At 43.2% G+C, this 16,033-nt stretch overlaps 1 long non-coding RNA gene across 1 annotated transcript in view; it reads right to left on the reverse strand.

Moving 5' to 3' along the window:
* Positions 1-13,470, reverse strand: part of LOC140185445 (uncharacterized) — a 43,856-nt gene extending 30,386 nt beyond the window's left edge. Inside the window, exon 1 of the long non-coding RNA XR_011882637.1 lies at positions 13,363-13,470. This is a non-coding gene — a long non-coding RNA (uncharacterized lncRNA). The remainder of the gene's footprint in view (positions 1-13,362) is intronic.
* Between the last annotated feature and the right edge of the window lie 2,563 nt (positions 13,471-16,033).

Below are 16,033 nucleotides of genomic sequence, written 5' to 3' on the forward strand. Positions count from 1 at the left end.
GTCATGATTCTCTACTCTGGTTAACCCTTTACATACTTTATACTCGAGCTCATTATGATGGATAAGACTATCAATTTAGTTTCTTGGAATACAAATAGTTTAAACCACCCGAATAAACGGAAGAAAAATTTTGAAGTATTCCATAGGATGAATGCTCATATTATTTTTGTACAAGAAACTCATGTCCGGAAAGAGGATAATCAACATTTCTTTAGATTCTGGAAGGACTAACAGTATCATGCGAATTCACAAGCTAAAGTAAAAGGCATTTCTATATTTATAAATTCGTCAATTTCATTTATGCACTATGAGACAATTTCAGATTCTAATGGCAGATTTTTGTTCATTACTGGCTTGCTATTTAACAAAAAAGTTGCTATGCTCAATGTTTATGCCCCAAATGTTGACTGTCCTGATTTTTTAAAGAATCTCCTCACATCTCTTCCCAACTTAAATGACTATATGCTGATTATGGGTGGTGATTTTAATTGTTGTTTAAATCCTTTGATAGATAGATCCAAGTTTAGTCAAGCACTTCCGAATAAATCGGCTACCCTTATTAACTCTTTTATGACCGACTCTGGAATCTCAGAAATTTGGAGATTCTTACATCCGAATGACAAAGAGTTCTCTTTTTTTTCACATGTACATCAGCACTATTCAAGAATTGACTACCTTCTTATTGACTCTCGATTAATTCCTTTTATTACGGGTTGCGAATATGATTCTATTGCTGTTTCTGACCATGCACCGTTGAAATTATTTATTAACTTAAGGGATATATCTACTAATTCTAGACAATGGAGATTTAATATCTCTTTGCTTCAAGATTCAGATTTCGTTAGGTTTATTGATGAACAGATTAAGTTTTACCTTTACAACGAATTCCACAGATGATATTTCCAGTGGGATCCTCTGGGATACTTTTAAAGCATATATTCGTGGACAAATTATTTCCTACACTGCTGGACTAAAAAAGCGAACTAATAAGGAAATACTTAAACTGGTTGACAAGATTAAAGAAGTTGATAAGAAATATTCTATAGCTCCTAATCAAGAACTTTATAAACAGAGAGTTGAACTTCAAATGGAACATAACCTCTTATTATTATCTTCAATTGAAAGTCAATTAATCAAAACTAAGAGTCAATTTTATTTACATGGTGATAAAACTGGGAAACTTTTAGCTAATCAATTGAAATTGGCCTCGGTTAAATGACAGATTCTTAAAATTCATAAACAAGATGGCACTTTGACAGTTGACCATGACGAGATTAATAAATCCTTTCAAGAATTTTATACCTCCCTTTATCAATCAGAATTTCCTGATGACTCCACTATAATGCATGAATTTTTTAAGAAATTGAATATTCCAAAATTATCATCTAATGAACGTTCAAAACTAGATGTACCTATTACAGTACAAGAAATAAAGAATGCTATTTTTTCAATGAACTCAGGTAAAGCACCTGGTTCGGATGGATTTACAGTAGAATTTAAAAATTTTTCTCAACTACACTAACTCCTTGGCTATGTAGTGTTCTTAGGGATGCAGTTTCAATAGGTAAATTACCACAATCTTTCTATCGAGCTTCTATTTCCCTAATTCTTAAAAAAGATAAGGATCCTACTGAATGTGCATCTTATAGACCTATATCTCTGCTGAATGTTGATTCTAAGATTTTTTCTAAAATATTGGCAACGAGATTGGAGAATGTATTACCCCAAATTATTTCTGCTGATCAAACTGGATTTATTAAAAACCATTACTCTTTTTTTTAATATTAGGAGATTAATGAATATCGTTTATACGCCTTCACCCAAAATTCCAGAATGTGTCATTTCATTGGATGCTGAAAAAGCTTTTGATAGAGTTGAATGGATATATTTATTCAATACCCTTGAGAAATTTAATTTTAGTCGATATTCATTTCCTGGATTAAACTGATATATTTTACCCCTTTGGCCTCGGTATTTACTAACAACCAAAGATCCCCTTTCTTTCATTTATTCCGTGGTACTAGGCAGAGTTGCCCTCTTAGTCCATTATTATTTGATATTGCTTTGGAACCACTAGCTATTGCCATTCGTGACTTCACTAATATATTTGGCATTACCCATGGAAATGAGACTCATAAATTATCACTATATGCAGATGATCTACTTTATATATTTCTAACCCAGGAAAATCTATTCCGGCAGTATTAACTTTGCTTGCTCAGTTTAGTAGCTTTTCTGGTTATAAACTGAACCTAAGTAAGAGTGAACTCTTTCCATTAAATATGCAGGTTCCCATTTATAGAAACTCTCCATTTAGACTGATTACTGATTATTTTACTTATTTGGGAGTTAAAATTACTAAGAGACATAATCTCAACCTTTTACCATTAATTAATCAGGTTAAACAACTGATTACTAAATGGTCCCCTTTGTCTCTATCATTGATTGGCCGTATTAATGCTTTTAAAATGATTATTTTACCCAAATTTTTATATTTATTTCAAGCGATACCGATTTTTATTCCTAAATCTTTTTTTGATACTATTGACTCTAAAATTTCCTCTTATATATGGCAAAATAGAAATCCCAGATTAAGTAAAAAATACTTACAGAAAGCTAAGAAACAGGGTGGTTTGGACAACACACAAAAAAGTTGCTGGTGAACGCAGCAGGCCAGGCAGCATCTCTAGGAAGAGGGTGGTTTGGCATTGCCTGTCCTAAGATTTTACTATTGGGCAATTAATATCCGATACTTAATATTTTGGACACAAGATTGGAATACAACTCCAAGCCCACATTGGGTAAACCTTGAAGGCCACTCTGTACAAGGGTTTTCTTCAGCCTCCATTTTAGGAACTTCACTGCCTTCTGCACTATCTAAATTGAATAAACAAATTTTCAACCCCATAGTTAAACATACATTGCGAATATGGTTTCAATTTCGTAAATTTTTTGGCCTGAATGAATTTATGTTATCAAGCCCTATTATATCTAATTTCTTTTTCCAACCCTCGGTAACGGACCAAGCCTTTTTGATATGGAAAATGAAAGGCATAATATGTTTTCGTGATCTATTTCTGGATAACTGCTTTATGTCTTTTGAGCAGTTATCTGAGAAATTTGATTTGCCTAGATCCCATTTTGTTTTAGATACTTACAAATAAGAAATTTTTTAAATACTACGTTGCCTACCTTTCCGACTTCAAATCCTTCTGGCATTTTTGATAAAATTTTAGGTTTTAATCCTTTGCAGAAGGGATTAATAGCAATAATTTATGATATAATTATGAAATCACAGCCAGATATATCTAATAAAATTAAAAATGAATGGGAAAGGGAACTTCAACTTTCCCTACCTACAGAAAAATGGGATAAAATTTTTCAATTAGTTAGTACTTCTTCTATATGTGCTAAACATACTTTAATACAATTTAAAGTAGTACACAGAGCTCATATGTCCAAAGATAAACTAGCTCGTTTTTATTCCCATATAAACCCTACTTGTGATAGATGTCACTCTGAAGTGGCTTCTTTAACTCATATGTTTTGGTCCTGTCCTCTTTTGGAAAAATATTGGAAAGACATTTTTGATATTATTTCAACAATTCCATGCTTTGATTTAAAACCCCATCCTATTACGGCAATCTTTGGATTGCCAATGGTAGAACATAGATCTTTATCTTCTTCAGCCTCTCGAATGATAGCTTTTGTTACCTTAATGGCGAGAAGATCTATTTTGTTGAACTGGAAGGAAATTAATCCTCCAACTACGTTCCAATGGTTTTCTCAAACCATATTAGGTTTAAATTTAGAAAAAATTAGAAGTGATATTTTTGACTCTTCGGTTAAATTTGAAGATACCTGGAAACCTTTCATGCAACATTTTCATATGATGTAATCTGACCCTTCCGAATCTTTTTTCTAACATTATATAATGAGAGGAGCGGAGTTAGCGACATTATGGATCATGTCTGATACAAGTTGTTGGTCTAGCCCTGTTTTGCCTTTTTTGGGGTTTTTTTTTTCTCTTTTTCTTTTGGGGTTTTTATTTGTTTATATATATTTTTTTCTTTTTATTTCATTGTTAATGTTTAATCTCATTATGAGTTTGGAAGTCTTTTATTTCTATGTTACTTAAAATCCATTTTATATATCCTGATGAACATTTTTCCAATCTCTTTGTACCAATTTTGTTATTGAGCTTATAATTTTGAAAAATTAATAAAAAGATTTAAAAAGAAAGAAAGAAAAGAAAGTGGGAGGGGGAGGGGGAGATCCAAAATGATAGGAGAAGACAGGAGGGGAAGGGATGGAGCCAAGAGCTGGAAAGTTGATTGGCAAAAGGGATATGAGAGGATGATGGGACAGGAGGCCCAGGGAGAAAGAAAGGAGGGGGAACCCAGAGGATGGGCAAGGGGTATAGTCAGAGGGACAGAGGGAGAAAAAGGAGAGTGAGGGAAAGAATGTGTGTATAAAAATAAATAATGGATGGGGTACGAGGGGGAGGTGGGGCATTAGCGGAAGTTAGAGAAGTCAGTGTTCATGCCATCAGGTTGAAGGCTACCCAGACGGAATACAAGGTGTTGTTCCTCCAACCTGAGTGTGGCTTCATCTTTACAGTAGAGGAGCCTGTGGATAGACATGTCAGAATGGGAATGGGATGTGGAATTAAAATGTGTGCCTTTTTGTTGGCTTTGTGGAACAATCTATGTTCCGAACCTATTCTGGTATCTGTCCCCCATTTTTCCTTCGCTACATCGACAACTGCATTGGTGCTGCTTCCTGCATGCATGCTGAGCTCGTTGACTTCATTAACTTTGCCTCCAACTTTCACCTGCCCTCAAGTTTACCTGGTCCATTTCCGTCACCTCCCTCCCCTTTCTAGATCTTTCTGTCTCTAACTCTGGAGACAGCTTATCCACTGATGTCTACAAGCCTACGGACTCTCACAGCTATCTGGACTATTCCTCTTCTCACCCTGTCTCTTGCAAAAATGCCATCCCCTTCTCGCAATTCCTCCGTCTCCGCCGCATCTGCTTTTCATGAGGCTTTTCATTCCAGGGCGAGGGAGATGTCCTCCTTTTTTAAAGAAAGGGGCTTCCCTTCCTCCTCCATCAACACTGCTCTCAAACGCATCTCCCCCATTTCACGCACATCTGCTCTCACTCCATCCTCCCACCACCCCACTAGGAAAAGGGTTCCCCTTGTCCTCACCTACCACCCCACCAGCCTCCGGATCCAACATATTATTCTCCATAACTTCCGCCACCTCCAACGGGATCCCACCACTAAGTGCATCTTTCCCTCTCCCCCTCTTTCTGCTTTCTGCAGGCATCGCTCCTATGCGATTCCCTTGTCCATTCGTCCCCCCCCATCCCTCCCCACTGATCTCCCTCCCAGCACTTATCCTTGTAAGCTGAACAAATGCTATACATGCCCTTACACTTCCTCCCTCACCACCATTCAGGGCCCCAGACAGTCCTTCCAGGTGAGGCGACACTTCACCTGTGAGTCGGCTGGGGTGATATACTGCATCCGGTGCTCCCAATGTGGCCTTCTATATATTGGCGAGACCCAACGCAGACTGGGAGATCGTTTCGCTGAACACCTACGCTCTGTCCGCCAGAGAAAGCACGATCTCCCAGTGGCCACACATTTTAATTCCACGTCCCATTCCCATTCTGACATGTCAATCCACGGCCTCCTCTACTGTAAAGATGAAGCCACACTCAGGTTGGAGGAACAACACCTTATATTCCGTCTGGGTAGCCTCCAACCTGATGGCATGAACATTGACTTCTCTAACTTCCGCTAATGCCCCACCTCCCCCTCGTACCCCATCCGTTATTTATTTTTATACACACATTCTTTTTCTCCCTCTGTCCCTCTGACTATACCCCTTGCCCATCCTCTTGGTTCCCCCCCCCCCTTGTCTTTCTCCCTGGGTCTCCTGTCCCATGATCCTCTCATATCCCTTTTGCCAATCACCTGTCCAGCTCTTGGCTCCATCTCTCCCCCTCCTGTCTTCTCCTATCATTTTGGATCTCCCCCTCCCCCTCCCCCTCCCACTTTCAAATCTCTTACTAGCTCTTCTTTCAGTTAGTCCTGACGAAGGGTCTCGGCCTGAAACATCGACTGCACCTCTTCCTAGAGATGCTGCCTGGCCTGCTGCGTTCACCAGCAACTTTGATGTGTGTTGCTTGAATTTCCAGCATCTGCAGAATTCCTGTTGTTTGCGTGTTCAATCCATTTCTCTTTCCTGACATGCTGACTTGCGAAATATTTTCAACATTTCCTGTTTGCATTTCCGTTATCAGTATGCAAAGCATTTTTCTAGTGTGTATTCAAGCAGCATGCACCTTGTTAAAGAATTCTCAGTGTTTACTCTCTTCATCTAAAATCCTCACTCTGGCAGTTGTGTACAATTCAGTAACTATCCAGCCAGATGTTTGATGAGTAGTTTAGCTTTGTTTCATTACATAGGAAACCTGACTAAAAATGTTCATAGTTGTCCTACCAACAAAGAAAACAATATTCTGTTCATGTGCATTGATCAGAGAATGAGTCAGATATAACTGAATATTCTAATACTGTAAACGGAAGTGGCATCAACTGTTAGTTTGAGCTGTAAGAATGCCTTTGTACATTTACATTGGATGCACAAAAATGATGACTTCATTGAAGACCAGATTGGTTCAAATAGAGAAGCCGGGTCAGTGGTTGGTTGGGGCCAGGTTTGTGCATCAAGTAAGCAAGCATTGCTGGTTCATAAGCAGCGTAAGAACTGCCTCCCTGATCAAATTGGGTTATTCCCCTAATTTGTGATTGTTTCAAAATCAGTCACACCTAATTGGAATCTCCAGAGGAAATGCTTTCACATTACATTATTTGAAAACAACTCTTATGCTTTCAAATCTGTATCTTATAAATGTCCATCTTCCAAATTATCAGATGTTAAAAACTTGCTGTTTAGATTATGCTAGGCCACAGTAAAAACCTTCTCCTTCATTAAAGTAACCTTCCAAGTGGTAGTATAGTTCAGTTGAATGGACAGCACTAGTTCCTTGAAATCTAAAGGGCCTGGATTCACAGCCTGAAATTAATGAATGAAAATAGAAACACAAGGAAATCTGCAGATGCTGGAATTTCAAGCAACACACACAAAATGCTGGTGAACACAGCAGGCCAGGCAGCATCTCTAGGAAGAGGTACAGTCAACGTTTCGGGCCGAGACTCTTTGTCAGGACTAACTGAAAGAAGAGTTAGTAAGAGATTTGAAAGTGGGAGGGGGAGGGGGAGGGGGAGGGGGAGATCTGAATTGGTAGAAGACAGGAGGGGGAGGGATGGAGCCAAGGATTGGCAAAAGGGATATGAGAGGATCATGGGATAGGAGGCCTAGGGAGAAAGAAAAGGGGGAGGGGGGGAACTAACCTAACCAGTTCCCCTCTACCACCATTCTGCTCCGTCTAGCGGAATTAGTCCTTACTCTTAATAATTTCTCCTTTGGCTCCTCCCACTTCCTCCAAACTAAAGGTGCAGCCATGGGCACCCGTATGAGTCCTAGCTATGCCTGCCTTTTTGTTGGCTTTGTGGAACAATCCATGTTCCAAACCTATCCTGGTATTTGTCCCCCACTTTTCCTTCGCTACATCGATGACTGCATTGGCGCTGCTTCCTGCACGCATGCTGAGCTCATTGACTTCATTAACTTTGCCTCCAACTTTCACCCTGCCCTCAAGTTTACCTAGTCCATTTCCGACACCTCCCTCCCCTTTCTAGATCTTTCTGTCTCTATCTCTGGAGACAGCTTATCCACTGATGTCTACAAGCCTACGGACTCTCACAGCTATCTGGACTATTCCTCTTCTCACCCTGTCTCTTGCAAAAATGCCATCCCCTTCTCGCAATTCCTCCGTCTCTGCCGCATCTACTCTCAGGATGAGGCTTTTCATTCCAGGACGAGGGAGATGTCCTCCTTTTTTAAAGAAAGGGGCTTCCCTTCCTCCACCATCAACACTGCTCTCAAATGCATCTCCCCCATTTCACGTACATCTGCTCTCACTCCATCCTCCCGCCACCCCACTAGGAATAGGGTTCCCCTTGTCCTCACCTACCACCCCACCAGCCTCCGGATCCAACATATTATTCTTCGTAACTTCCTCCACCTCCAACGGGATCCCACCACTAAGCACATCTTTCCCTCCCCCCCTCTCTCTGCATTCCGCAGGGATCGCTCCCTACGCGACTCCCTTGTCCATTCGTCCCCCCCATCCCTCCCCACCGATCTCCCTCCTGGCACTTATCCTTGTAAGTGGAACAAGTGCTACACATGCCCTTACACTTCCTCCCTCACCACCATTCAGGGCCCCAGACAGTCCTTCCAGGTGAGGCGACATTTCACCTGTGAGTCGGCTGGGGTGATATACTGCATCCGGTGCTCCCGATGTGGCCTTCTATATATTGGCGAGACCCGACGCAGACTGGGAGATCGTTTCGCTGAACACCTACGCTCTGTCCGCCAGAGAAAGCAGGATCTCCCAGTGGCCACACATTTTAATTCCACGTCCCATTCTGATATGTCTATCCACGGCCTCCTCTACTGTAAAGATGAAGCCACACTCAGGTTGGAGGAACAACACCTTATATTCCGTCTGGGTAGCCTCCAACCTGATGGCATGAACATCAACTTCTCTAACTTCCGCTAATGCCCCACCTCCCCCTCGTACTCCATCCATTATTTATTTATATACACACATTCTTTTTCCCTCTCTCCTTTTTCTCCCTCTGTCCCTCTGACTATACCCCTTGCCCATTCTCTGGGCTTTTATCCCCCTTCTCCCTTTTCTTTCTCCCTGGGCCTCCCGTCCCATGATCCTCTCATATCCCTTTTGCCAATCACCTGTCCAGCTCTTGGCTCCATCCCTCCCCCTCCTGTCTTCTCCTATCATTTTGGATCTCCCCCTCCCCTTCCCACTTTCAAATCTCTTACTAGCTCTTCTTTCAGTTAGTCCTGATGAAGGGTCTCGGCCCAAAACGTCGACTGTACCTCTTCCTAGAGATGCTGCCTGGCCTGCTGCGTTCACCAGCAACTTTGATGTGTATTGAATGAAAATAGAGTTACTCAATCTCCCAGATGGATGCTCTTCAAGTAATCCCACTCCTTGATAATCTTTATTTAACTTTATGTACTTGAAAGGATCTAAGATTGACAGCTTCTCAGCATTTCCTGATAGCACAATATATCAACATTTGCACTAAACACATTTCGCTCCCGGGCTCTTATTTGGACATTACCCTTAAAGCAAACTTTGCAGAGCAACAGACCTGACAAAAGGCATTGACTGTTTCTCTTCCAACAGTTGCCTGACCTGCTGACGTTTACCAGATTATTATTCAGAACGAAATACTGTAAAATCAACTGTCAATAGAAAGTTTTGGTGACAAGTTTGCATGGTGACAACTCGATACTCTGACATATGGCTTAATCACACAAGTATCTTTCAGATTTCCCTATCAACCCACAAAAGTAACAAGATTACAGTAAAGATGAAAGAATTATCTGAATATTGCTACAGCACTACAGAAAAGTAGCACAGTTCAGAAGTATGCAACCACCTCCCTGTCTAAATCTGTCCCCAACCATCGAAAATCTCTGCACTCTCCCAATTATGTCTTCTAGAACGATCCCAGATTTATTCTCTCATCCTTCAGAATTATCAGCTCTTAAACATCTACCGGTCCTCTTAATGGTCCAGACTCCTCTTCTATCAGATGCCTCCTTCTTCAGCCCTTTATCTTTTCTACAAATCACCTCCCAACTTCTCACTTCATTCCCTCTCCCCTTCTCCCTCACCTATCACCTTCTAGCTTCCCCTCCTTCCCCTCCCCTACTCCCCCCATCTTCTTACTCTGGCTTCTGCCCCCTTCCTTTTCAGTCCTGTTGAAGGGTCTTGGAGTGAAACATTAACTCTTTATTCCTTTCCGTAGATGCTGCCTGACCTGCTGAGTTCCTCCAGCATTCTGTGTGTTACTCCGTCCTCTTAATCCCTATCTATCCCTTACTTCACTTTACCATGAATCACTCACTATCTAATCAGCTGAACTATCATGTGGTCTTACTCTTATATTCATTTAGTATTCAATATTAAATAATGCCCACCACAAGTCTTCAGAAATGCACTTGTCATGTTTTACTACAATGAAAGTTACCACTGTTGCCTGGCACATGCTTCCTCAGGCTCTATTTGCCACATAGTTGATAGAACTGCTAATTTTGCTTTTAGAAATATTTGGACTATATTAACTATATTGACTATATTAACCTATATAAAGGCCTTTCATTTATAAAGCAAACAAGAAAAAGAATGTTCCCCGAGGCATAATCAAGAAGATGGTCAGTGCACTTAAAAGGTCTGCAGCTGGCACCTAAAAGAATTGGAGACATACTACAAAATCCTTCAAGGCTATTGGCAGAATAAGCCATTCTCCTGGCAAATTACAGTCTCTGGAATACAAAACCAAAAACTTCAGAGAAAGATTACAGTACCAGAGGGACATCAGGGAGTGCTGCATACTTTTATTTATGGAGACATGGCTCAGCCTCAGCACTCCAGACACAGTCCTTCAGCCAGAGGGCTTCACCTTCCACTGCATAGACTGGACAGCAGCACTTGCTCCCTGATTAACTCATCGTGTTGCACAGACATGGCGGATTGATCACAGTTATGCCCCTCCACCCCCAGCGACCTGGAACATCTGTCAGTCTATCTGCTGAGGGAGTTTTCCACCATCATCCTGGTAACGGCATACATGCCATCTCAGGCCATTGTCAAGCTGGCACTGGATCTGCATTCACAAACAGCACACCATGATGCCTTCCCTATCATTGCGGGGGATTCCAACCAGCTTAACTTGAAGAAGTCTCTAACCAACTACCACCAACTTGCCACCTGTGGAACCAGAGGAGCCAACATACCACTACGAAGAACACTTACCATGCAATCCCACATCCACACTTTGTAAAGTCTGATCACCTGTACTACTCCTCCCAGCATACAGGCACTCACTGAGGACTGCAGCATTAGTGATGAGGACTGCAAAGGTATTTATTTTATTTAGAGATACAACACTGCAACAGTACCTTCCAGCCCATTATGACTTTGCTGCCAAATTACCTACTAACCTGCACGTCTTTGGAATGTGGGAGGAAACCAGGGCACCTGGAGGAAACCCACAAGGTCAAGGGAAGAACGTACAAACTCCTTACAGACAGCAGTGGATAATGAACCTGGGCTGATGGCACTGTAAAGCAATTACTCTAACTGCTACACTACCATGCCATGCAAAGGAAGCTCAAGGGAGGTGGAAGAGAGCTTACAGGATTACTTTGAATTGCTGGACTGGTCCATGTTAAGAGATTCATCTTCGGTCTGAATAAGTATGCCACAGTCATCACCAACTTCATCAAGACCTACATGGATGAATGTGTGCCTTCGAGAACATAGCAGACATCCTTAAACCAGAAGCCGTGAATGAACTGTGACATTTGCAGTCTGCCAGAGGGACAGATCTGTGGTGTTCAAGACTGGTGATCCTGAACGAAACAAAATTAACCAACAGAAGACTATTTTAAGAGCAAAAACACAATTCCAAATGAAGTTAGTGATGAAATTGGAAGCACATCATCTCCAGCAGGGTTTGCAGGCCATCACTTCCTTCAAGCTAAAACCTAATATTATAAATGGCTGTGACGCTTCACTCTCCGATGGACTGAATGCCTTTTATGCACACTTTAAAAGGGAGAATAAAAGTAAACCTATGTGAACCTAGGGACCCTGATGTCTGTCTCACAGGCTGAGGTCAGAACATCATTCTACTGGGTGAACCCTCATCAAGCCCTGACAGTGCAGCTGGTAGGTCTTTGAAAACCGGTGCCAACCAACTGACTGGAGTGTTCACGGACATATTCAATTTCTCACTGCTGCAGTCCAAGGCTCCCCCTACTTCGAAAGGGCAACAATCATGCCAGTGCCCAAGAAGAGTAAGGTAAGCCCAGTGCTCTGAGACATTGGTCATGGCTAGAATCAACTCATTCCTATCCTAAGAAGCCAAACTCGTTGCAATTCACCTACTGCCACAACAGGTCCACAGTGGATTTAATCTTACTGGGTCTCCACTCAGTCCTAGACCACCTGGAGAACAACAATACCAACGTCAACTGCGATTTATTGGTCACAAATCTGTGTGCAACACCATCATCACCTCAGGACAAATCAATAAACTTCAAAGAAGATCTCCTTCTGCAACTATATCCTTGGCCTGCCATCAAGAAACCAGTCTGTCCCGATCGGAAATAATGTCTCCGCCTCACTGGGTGGCTGTGGTGTGCAGCAGGGGTGCAGATGGTGGGGGGGGGGGGTTGAGGAGGAGGAGGAGGTGAAGGGAGTAGAGGGGTAGAGAGCTGTGGGGAAAGGGGTGGTGCGTGGCCAGAAGGGGGTGCACGCATGGAGGGGAGGAAGGGAGAGAGAGTGGAGGGAGGGACAGTAAGTGAGGGGGGTGAGTGGGGGGGCTACACAAGAGCGGGGGGGGTGAGTGGGAGCAGGAGGGAGGTTGGGGGTGACAGAGGGAGGGAGAGGGGGTGATGGAGGGAAGGAGGGAGCGGGAGTGACAGAGGGGAGGGAGGGAATGAGGGAGCGGGAGTGACAGGGGAGGGAGGGAGGCAAGGGAGGGAGCGGGGGAGGCGAGGGATGGAGGTTGGGGGTGACAGAGGGAGGGAGCGGGGGTGACGGAGGGGAGGGAGGGAGCGGGGTTGGGGTGACGGAGAGAGGGAGGGAGCGGGGGTGACGGAGGGGAGGGAGGGAGCGGGGGTGACAGAGGGGAGGGAGGGAGCGGGGGTGACAGAGGGGAGGGAGGGAATGAGGGAGTGGGAGTGACAGGGGAGGGAGGGAATGAGGGAGTGGGAGTGACAGGGGAGGGAGGGAGGCAAGGGAGGGAGCGGGGTTGGGGGTGACGGAGGGAGCGGGGGGAGGCGAGGGAGGGAGGTTGGGGGTGACAGAGGGAGGGAGCGGGGGTGACGGAGGGGAGGGAGGGAGCGGGGGTGACAGAGGGGAGGGAGGGAGCGGGGTTAGGAGTGACGGAGGGAGGGAGGGAGCAGGGTTAGGGGTGACGGAGGGGGAGGGAGGCGAGGGAGGGAGGGAGTGGGGGTGACGGAGGGGAGGGAGGGAGCGGGGTTGGGGGTTAGCACAGTACGGAAGGTAAAGTGGTTTTAAGCTAAGGGAAAAAAGAAGTCGTGAAGTTTTATCCTGAGCGCACGTTTAGCCCCTCCCGCGAAACAGTTAACAATTATCCCGGACGGTTACTAACTTGATCCGCGTGAATGGCGAGCACCTGATGAGATCCCGGTTCATCCTCTGCGCTCTCGAGCCGGCCCAGGCTGCCCGCCGATGAGCTGGGAAGCGGGTCGTGGTCTGCCGGTGGTGCCACCTGAGTTGCTCCTCCCCGAGGTTAATAAAGTTCATCAAGGCCTTAACATTCCCCGCTGTCCAAGAGCGATACAAAGTTGTGAGAGCGTAGCCAGGGTTGGAGTAAAAGACAGCCTGCTGTGGAGAGTTTTCTTTCAGGGGGACACGGAGGTAACGATAGTGTCAAAGCGACGGGAGTTGTGTGATCGGAATTGTATGGAAGAAGGTGGATGGAAGGTTTCTGGGAAACGGGAAAATAAGTGGCCGATTGAGAATTGTAAAACGCAAACAAGAGGAATTCTGCAGATGCTGGAAATTCAAGCAACACACGTGAAAGTTGCTGGTGAACGCAGCAGGCCAGGTAGCATCTCTAGGAAGAGGTGCAGTCGACGAAGGGTCTCGGCCCGAAACATCGACTGTACCTCTTCCTAGAGATGCTGTTGTGGCTTATCGTCGGGAGATGAAGGCACACAAGGTTTAAATAAAAGGAGGAAGAAAGTTCTGTTGAGTTTTGATTGTGGTTCTGTTTCTGTTATCAATACAAGTACACAAATTAAGGATTTGAAAAAAAAATTTAGATCTTATGGGCACAAACTCTTTCAGAGATGGGGTAGTCAGTATTTTGTAAAGATAGTAAGCAATGTAAGAAAATTTGGGGGTTCAAAACTGTGGGAGGAAGGAAGGTAAAAGTCCATAACATATAGGAGCAGAATTAGGCCATTTCATCATGGCTGATCCAATTACCCTCTCAGTCCCAATCTCTGCCTTTTCCCGGTATCCTTTCTAGCCCTGATCAATCAAGAATCTATCAATCTCTGCCTTAAATATACATAAAGACTTGGCCTCCAAACTGCCTGTGGCGATGAATTCCACAGATTCACACTGTTCATATACTTCTGACTCTGACACTATGGAATTTCCACCATACTGCTAGTATCCTGTGAAGACTGATACAAAATACTTATTCAGTTTGTCTGCCATTTCCTTGTCCCCCATTACTACCTCTCCAGAATCGTTTTTCAGCAGTCCGATATCCCTTCTCGCCTCTTTTACATTTTATGTATCTGATGAACCTTTTCGTATACTCTTTAATATTATTGACTGGCTTACTTTAGTATTCCATCTTTTTCAGGTCATACAGGTGTTTCTGTTTATGTTCCAAATTTTCAGATGACTATTGAGAAAAGATTGGCAAAGTATTCACATCTGAGATACCTGCTATTATTTTAGCCTTGGAATGGGTCAAGGAAGTACACCCTGTTTGTATACTTCTATGCTCAAATTCATCTGGGTCTTGACACCTATTAAAATGGGTACTTCACATTGTAGGCCAGACATTCTCTTGCGATTGGCCAACGTCTGTTGAGGCTGCAGGGTCTAGGTCTGTGTATACAATTCATATAGGTTCCTGCCCATGTTGGGGTGAAGGAAACAAGGTGTCAGACATTCTTGTCAAGCAGTCACTTAAGGATACAAATGTAGTAGTGCCTTTGCATAAGGGAGAGATGAAAACCAAAATTTAAAAAGTCTATTCAATCACTGTGCCAACAAAGTTAGGATAAGGAAAAGAAAGGACGGCATTTATATAAAATTCAGAGGATGGGAGATGGGTATAAAAGAAGAGAGGAAGTTATACTTATAAGTTTATGTATTGGACATACTAGGTCAAATAATTCCCTGTTCAGAATTAATATGCACGATACTGGCATCTGCAGGGAATGCATTTGTCAAGAAATAGTGTGGCACATATTGTTTGAATGCAGTTCCTAACAGGTGCAAAGGAAATATCTAAGTGCTGAATTGAGATCTTTGGGACAGACACCGTTTAACATGGAAAGTTTGTTCGGATATCACTGCCATTGTAATGTAGTTAAGTGTGTATTTGACTTTTGGCATAATTTGAGGTTTTTTTCCCATGGGGCCACAATAAGGTAGACTGGAAAAATCAAGGATTCATGCCTTCACACATGAAGTCCATTCAAAAGTCTGACAGTGGAATAAAAGTTGTCCTTGATTCTGGTGGTACGTGTTCCCAAACGTTTGTGTCTTCTGTTCGATGGAAAAAGTGAAAGTGACAGTGGGAGGGTTCTTCATTATATTGGCTACTTTCCCAAGGCCGTGGGAAGTGTAGACAAGTTGATGGAGAAGAACTGGGTCCTTGGAGTAAAAATTTCAAGGAACTAGTAGCATCAGAGGGCCAGGTGAAATGTATAGAAAGAGAGAGTTCATGTTGCAGGTTGGAGACCCTTCATAAGAACCTTGGTCTCTCCTCTCTTCTCCCCACCACCCCCCCCCCAACTTTCTGACCTCTCTTGTTCTCTCCAACATCTGAATTTTCTACAGCATACAAGGGGAACCTTGCAGAAATATTTCCTGCAGTCCTGATGCAGGCGTTTGACCCAAATTTTCAACAGTCCTGCTCTTCCCCCCCGATGCCTCTTGACTCAGTGCATTCCTCCAGCAGATAGTTTCTTGCACTCTGTGCCTGTAAAACCAAACAAAAGGATACGTTATGCTGCAGTATGATTCACTCTTACCTTTTATATTAAAATGAGATTTAAAAAATACATTTC

The sequence above is a fragment of the Mobula birostris genome, chromosome 20 (assembly GCF_030028105.1).
Source record: "Mobula birostris isolate sMobBir1 chromosome 20, sMobBir1.hap1, whole genome shotgun sequence".
In the NCBI taxonomy this organism is placed as follows: Eukaryota; Metazoa; Chordata; class Chondrichthyes; order Myliobatiformes; family Myliobatidae; genus Mobula; species Mobula birostris.